Below are 7,912 nucleotides of genomic sequence, written 5' to 3'. Positions count from 1 at the left end.
CAGACTCTGATCGATCATGGAGTCGATCTGGATGAGGCAGCAGCGGTTGCCGAGCCACAAAAGGAGAGTGGTGGGAAGAAGAAGAAATCTTGGAACAAACGCAAGGGCCAGTCTTCTCAGGAGCCCTCCAAGAAACAACAAACAATGGCAGTCCACGCAGCTACTACTCCTGCAGCAGTTCCCGTTACTCCAACGAACCCCAGTCGCTATGCTAGAAAACTACCTCTATGCAACAAGTGCAACTACCATCATCAAGGACAGTGCCGGGAGATGTCGTGCACCAGCTGTAGCAAGAAGGGACACACAGCTCGATTCTGCAAAGGACCAGTCCAACCAACCAATTAGACTCCTGGAGCGGGTGCTGGTCAAGCCTGTTATGGCTGTGGAGAGGTTGGGCACTTCAAGAGAGATTGTCCCAAGGCAACAACGGGTGGCAATGCAGGAAGGGTGCTGGCGATGGGCCAGGAGGAAGCGGTCGCTGATCCTACCGTTGTTACGGGTACGTTCCTCCTTGACAACTCTTATGCATGCATTCTTTTCGATTCTGGTGCGGAAAGGAGTTTTGTTAGTCATGCATTCAAACATCTAATCAAATGTAAATCTCAACCTTTAACCGAAACATTCACCGTCGAGATGGCTAACGGAAAGAAAGAGAGCACGAACGACATATTCATAGGCTGTACTCTTACCTTAGACAATCATTCCTTTACCATCGATCTTATGCCTGTATCCATTAAGAGTTTCGATGTCATTATCGGCATGGATTCGTTAAGCCCCAATCGTGCTGATATCCTTTGCTTCGAGAAATCCATCCGTCTCAATCTTTCCTCTGGTGAAGCTCTCATGATTTACGGTGATAAGCCTAGTTCGAACCTTCGTATCATTTCATGCATCAAAGCCCAGAAATATCTGCGGAAGGAGTGCCATGTGTTCCTAGCTCATGTTATTGAAGAGACACAAAAGGTTAAAGACCTTGAGAGCATCCCCGAAGTCTGCAACTTTCCTGATGTCTTCCCCGAAGACCTCCCAGGAATTCCTCCCGAGCGTCAAGTCGACTTAATCCCCAGAGCTACTCCTGTAGCTAAGTCTCCTTACCGTTTAGCGCCAGTAGAAATGCAAGAGTTATCCAGTCAGCTCAATGAGCTGATCAACAAAGGATTCATAAGGCCGAGTTCCTCACCCTGGGGAGCTCCGATCTTATCCGTGAAGAAAAAAGACGGAACCTTCCGGATGTGCATTGACTACCGAGAACTGAACAAGCTGACCATCAAGAACCGATATCCCTTACCCAGAATCGACGATCTCTTCGACCAACTTCAGGGAGCCAGTTATTTCTCAAAGATAGATCTAAGATCAGGGTACCATCAGTTGCGAGTTCACGAGAATGATGTGACCAAGACAGCGTTTCGAACTCGCTATGGACATTACGAGTTTGTAGTAATGCCCTTTGGTCTGACCAACGCACCGGCGGTATTCATGGATCTGATGAATCGGGTGTGCCGCCCTTTCCTAGACAAGTTCGTGATCGTGTTCATTGATGATATACTTGTCTATTCTCGGAGCGAGGCTGATCATAAACAGCACCTGAGGCAGGTGCTGGAAACACTAAGGACGGAGAAGCTATATGCAAAATTTTCAAAGTGTGAGTTTTGGTTCAGGAAGGTAACTTTCCTTGGTCACGTGGTTAGCGAGGAAGGCATACACGTGGACCCTTCCAAAATCAAAGCGATTGAGAATTGGTCAGCACCAAAGACACCCATAGAAATCCGCCAATTCTTGGGTCTCGCTGGCTACTATCGCAGGTTTATCCAAAACTTTTCCAAAATCGCCAAGCCTTTAACCACTCTGACACAGAAAGGTGTAACCTTTAGTTGGGGAGAAAAGCAAGACAATGCGTTTGAAACATTGAAGCAGGCCCTATGCAGCGCCCCTATCTTGTCCCTGCCCGAAGGGACGGAAGACTTCGTTGTCTACTGTGATGCATCCAATCAGGGCCTAGGCTGTGTGCTCATGCAGCGGGGAAAGGTTATCGCCTATGCCTCGAGGCAGTTAAAAACACACGAAGTCAATTACACAACTCACGATTTAGAGTTGGGAGCAGTGGTCTTCGCGTTAAACATCTGGAGACATTATCTCTATGGAACCAAGTGGACTGTATTCACCGACCATAATAAGCCTACATCATACCTTTGATCAGAAAGAGTCAAACATGAGACAACGACGATGGGTAGAGCTACTAAGTGATTACGAGTGCAAAATACGCTACCATCCCCGCAAGGCCAATGTGGTAGCAGATGCCCTCAGCCGCAAGGAGTATTCAGGTCGTAGAGTGAAGGCATTGACTATGACCATTCATTCCCTATTATCCACACAAATCTGAGTGGCTCAGCTGGAAGCCTTAAAACCAGAGAACATGTCGGATGAAGCTTTGCGAGGAATGGAAAAGAACTTAGAGGTCAAGGGAGACGGAGTTTACTATTTCATGGACCGTATCTGGACCCCGAAGTTTGGTGGTTACAGAGACGTTGTCAAGAACGAAGCTCACAAGACAAGATACTCTGTTCACCCAGGTTCAGATAAAATGTATCTGGATCTCAAACAACTCTATTGGTGGCCGAACATGAAAGCAGAAATCGCTACCTTCGTGGGCAAGTGCCTGACTTGTGCCAAGGTAAAAGTAGAATATGAAAAGCCCTCAGGTTTGCTTCAGCAACCGGAAATACCTGAGTGGAAGTGGGAAATGATCACCATGGATTTTATCACCAAATTACCCAGATCTCCGAGTGGGCACGATGCCATCTGGGTAATTGTCGATCGGTTGACTAAATCCGCCCACTTCCTGCCAATCAAAGAAAACATCAAGATGGAGAGACTCACGCGGATCTACATTCGAGAAATAGTTCACCTTCATGGAGTACCTGTATCCATTATCTCCGACCGAGATAGCAGGTTCACCTCGAGATTTTGGCAATCGCTGCAGAAGGCTCTTGGAACTATGTTGGGTATGAGCACGACTTATCATCCGCAGACAGATGGACAGAGTGAGAGAACGATCCAGACATTGGAGGATATGTTGAGGGCCGGTGTCATCGACTTCGGAACGTCGTGGGACACTCATCTTCCCTTGGTAAATTTTTCCTACAACAACAGCTACCATACCAGCATCAAGGCTGCGCCATTTGAAGCCCTCTATGGCCGTAAGTGCAGATCCCCTCTGTGTTGGGGTGAAGTGGCTGACACGCAGCTAGCCAAGGGTCAAGTCCCTGACAACACTCTCACTGGTCCTAAGATCATCCAAGAGATGACTGAAAAGATCGTACAAATCTGAGAACAACTGAAAGCCTCACGAGATAGACAAAAGAGCTACGCTGATAAGAGACGAAAACCCTTGGAATTCCAGGTTGGTGACCGTGTCCTTTTGAAGGTCTCACCATGGAAAGGCATGATACGTTTCGGAAAATGTGGAAAGCTAAACCCAAGGTACATTGGGCCATTCGAGATCCTTGCTAGGATCGGTCCCGTAGCATACAAACTCCAGTTACCACGAGAACTCAACAACGTCCATCCTGTCTTCCACGTGCCGAACCTAAAGAAGTGCCTGTCCGATGAGACACTTGTAATTCCCCTCGACGAGATCGAGCTAGACGAAAGTCTACGTTTCGTGGAAAAACCTGTCGAAATCATGGACCGAGATGTCAAACGCACGAAGCAGATCCGCACCCCGATAGTGAAGGTTCGCTGGAACGCCAAGAGGGGACCTGAATTCACTTGGGAGCGCGAGGATTCAATGAAGCATAAGTACCCTCATCTCTTTCCTAGCCCATGATTTGTATCCCATTCTTGAATTTCGGGACGAAATTCCCTCTAACGGGGGGATGATGTGACAACCCGGAACTTTTATCTTGTACACTTAGTCAATTCAATCAATGTTAAACTTGTTCTGTTGACTTCTTGTACTATTTAAGGGTCCATTCAAGCGTTCTAAGCTTGAGTATAGCCAAGGTTGAGGTTAGGAATGAGTCAGCAAGCCATAGGGTGACAGAACCGGGCCACACACACCCTTAGGGGGAGTGTACGGTCGTACACATGGGTGTGCGGCCGCACACTCACCTTTTAGCCGCACACTCACTTCTAGGCAGCACACCCACCCTTATATAAAGGGTAGACCCCTTTCCTTTCATTCCTTTAACACCTTGGTAGCACACAACACCATTTCTCTTAAGCTTCTTCAACCACAAACCCTCCAAAGCTTCAAAAACGCGAGTAATCCATCCCTTAGCTTGTTGTGCTTGAAGAACCACTTGATCTAAGCCTTGAATCATTGAGTCCTGTCATGTTCTTCATCTCTTTGAAGGAGTGCGGCCGCACACCCACATAAGGTATCTCACACTCCTAAAAGACCCTCGAAAGTGAGAGTTGGACTTCCGTCTTCGAGTTAGGCATGACCATAGCCTTGCTGCACCTTAGAATTGGCATTTTGGACACAAACATGTGGGGTGTACGACCGCACACGCCTGTCTACGGCCGTACACACCCTTGTGCGGCAGCACACTCATGTGTGAGGTAGCACACTCCCTTGTTAGGCAGCACACTCATGTGTGCGACCACACACACACCCTAGGACAACAAACCCATTTCTAAGACCCTAAACTTGTACTACAACTAAGTATGTACCTAGAACACTTCATGTATGCAAGTATGGACCTTGAAAACACCTCAAAGACACCTTCCATCATGAGTGTACGGCCGCACACCCTTTGGGCCGCACACCCATGGCCGCACACACCTTTAAGGTGGCCATACACCTCCCTCATGAAATCCTTTAAGGTCCTAACACTTAGTGCAAGTAGTTCCGAGTCCCTAGAGTGGTTCTCCATCACATCTAGTGGTGAAATACCTTCATTTGACTCCTTTATGTGTCACTACGTGTTAATTAGGATCAAATCGTGTTCAAGGCTTCACTTGAACATCCAACTTTCCGTATCCATCCTTCAATCAAACCACTTAACCGAGGTGAGTTCATACCCCTACGCTTTTCCGAGTTTTTAATGTTTTCAAGGGGGAATACAAGCAAAAGTACAAGGAAACTTGTGCTCAAAATATATTATTTTGTTTAAGATAATTATATTTTCAGTATGCTTTTAACATGGAAAACAGCTTTTTTCCAAACGTTTAAGAAATCAACTCGTAGAAACAGTTTTCAAAACTAGAGCAATGAACTTATGAATCATGTAGTAAAATGTATCGTTTTATAAAGGATTCATGTTAATCACAAAAGGATTTTCTATATTATTACTTGTAAATTTGTCAGTCTAAGTTGGAGACATATCCTTGGTAACACTCCCACAGAATCAGAGTGTAGGACTAGCACTTGTGACCATAATCTCATGTAGGGATAGCGTGACTGTTGTGTATAGATCTATACGGGACTGACAATCCCGCACCTTGTTGCTAGCTACAGTTGGACCGGCAGGTCTACGGGTGACAAAGTCATAAAGGATACCGGCCCCGTTGCGGGCCATATCCAGGCAGTTATGGTCATAAAACTCTCAATGTAGATAACAAAGATTTACTTTTGTAATAATGAATCAAGTGAACTAACCTCAAAGTAATAACCGATTTGATTTGTGGAGGGTATTAACAGCACCTTCAGGATTTAGTTCATCATGTTTTCTTTTATTAGTTTTATTTATGTAATAGGGCTAATATACCTTACTAAGAGTAACCAGGGTTTTTAAAAGAAAACTACGTTTATCGATATAAGTATGTTAGATACTTGTACACCTCAGTTTAGAACGGATAACCAACCATCAAGTTTTAGGGAAAATATAGGATTTTCCCGGGATAACTCGGCTTTTCATAAATGCATTGTTTAACAAGTAACCAACGAATATTCATATTCATTCCACGATACCTTGGATTGTACATATCTTGTATGAATCTGGAAGTCATGGAAGGAATGGGCTTTCAAACACGCTTTTCATAAGAAAATATAGGATTTTCTTGAGGAACACATTTCAAAAGGATCAAAGAACATTTTTCCACCAAAAACTAAATGCTTATGAACTCACCAGCTTTATGTTGATATTCTTTCAAACTGCTTGTATTCTCAGGAAATCAGTAGACAGGTACTTCTTGAATTTAGAGGAGCCGGAGCAATAAGAGTCATGTTTTTATATTTTACATAGTTTTGATGTATTTAAAACAAGTTTCAAACTGGTGTAAACATTTTACTTATATATGTATCCACTGTATTGGTTGTGTTGCTATGATTCCTATTATTCATTGGTTGTGATGCTAAACATGACGTCCTCCACCCCGAAACGATTCCGCCATTCCGGTTTCGGGGTGTGACACATAAGTTTTTGTTGAATTTACTTTCTTCGTTTCTTGATAAATATGATGCTTGATGTTTCTGGTTTAGTGAATTTTGTATTCCGTTGGAAGTGAAAAATAACAGCTTAAATCACTGTTTTTGCATTTCATTTTGCTTTGTTTAGCCTATATGATTTCATCCAAGCATTTAAATTTTTTTGAACCTATATATATATTTTCTCTTTTATTTTATTTAGGTATTGTTATATGGTTTTCTTTCTATTAAAAAGTTTAATTTTTGGAAGCAAGAAAATTATTAGCTTCTTAACAATTCCATTATATATTGATGTTCGACTACCACCACATAATGGCTACAAACATACCTCCAGAGGACCATGTTTAATAGACATCTGTTTTTGATGGTTTCATAGGAATAGAAAATTTTTATTGGGCTAGGAATGATTCGTTGAATCAAAGCCAAGAAGCTCACTATTAAAGATACATTCAACAACCAGTTGATATTGAGTGACTAGATCTTAAAAAAAGTGTTTCATAAACTCTGCCGAAGAAACATTGTTTCTTTTTATCTTTTTTCAGCATATTTTTTTATACTCTATTAAAGAATTTGTCTTTTCAACTTGAATTTTTGTATCTAATGAACCTTGTACTTCAGTTTTTTCACCATCCTCTTAAATTACTTGATTTTAGATCTGATCTATCCTCTTACTCTCTCTACTGCATAAATGGGATGTCAAATTATAACATGTTCTTTTACTTCAATGTTTTGGGCTTATTTTATGTCAAATAGGCTCACACACAATCAACATTAACTGAAACTAGGTGGATTTGCAGTATCATTTCTTTGTAGTGGAACAAATAGGGTTGAAAATGGGCAGGAAACCATTTCTTTGAAAGTATGAAAATGGGACAAAAGAGCTTATGGATGTTGAAATGTACCAAGTTTTTCTGTAAATTTTAACAATCCAAGTGTTCTATATTTTTTAACTTTTCAGATTTAATTTGCAAACCAAAACTCAATATTTTATCGTAATATTGCTTGAGGAACTCTTCAAAGTTTTGATAATTATTTTCTGTTTGTTGCTTAAACGATTGAACCATTTTATAAGTTTCTCCCGCTTTTTCTCTATATCTATCCCCAAGTCCAAGAAATTTTACACATAGTGTAAGATTATCTGAACAACAAGAAATATCCATTTTTAATACATTAAATGTCCATTTAATTGACATGGACCAATTATAATAAAGAAGATGTGGCATAGGTAGAAAAAGTTTAAGTTGTACATGTGTTTATGTATGTGTCCGTATCTTTATTACTTTGTATGCACGATAAGTATTTGTATCTTTAGATTTGCAGTTGTATAAATATAGATTGATAAGTTGTGTACGATGTCTAATCGAAAAATATGTACCATTGTTGCCAAAATAGGTGTGCATATGTATCTTTTTGATTTTTTACAATGTGAATAAAAAGAAAGTAATAAAGTATTGTTTTGGTTGGAATTTGCTATTGTTCAAAATCGTTAATTGTGTTATTCATTGCTTTCTGATTTATGTGTTTTATTTAAACCGTATGCTT

The sequence above is a fragment of the Lactuca virosa genome, chromosome 8 (genome assembly GCF_052849685.1).
Source record: "Lactuca virosa cultivar CGN04683 chromosome 8, Lactuca_virosa_CGN04683_v6, whole genome shotgun sequence".
Lineage (NCBI taxonomy): Eukaryota > Viridiplantae > Streptophyta > Magnoliopsida > Asterales > Asteraceae > Lactuca > Lactuca virosa.
This window is presented reverse-complemented; position numbering follows the sequence as displayed.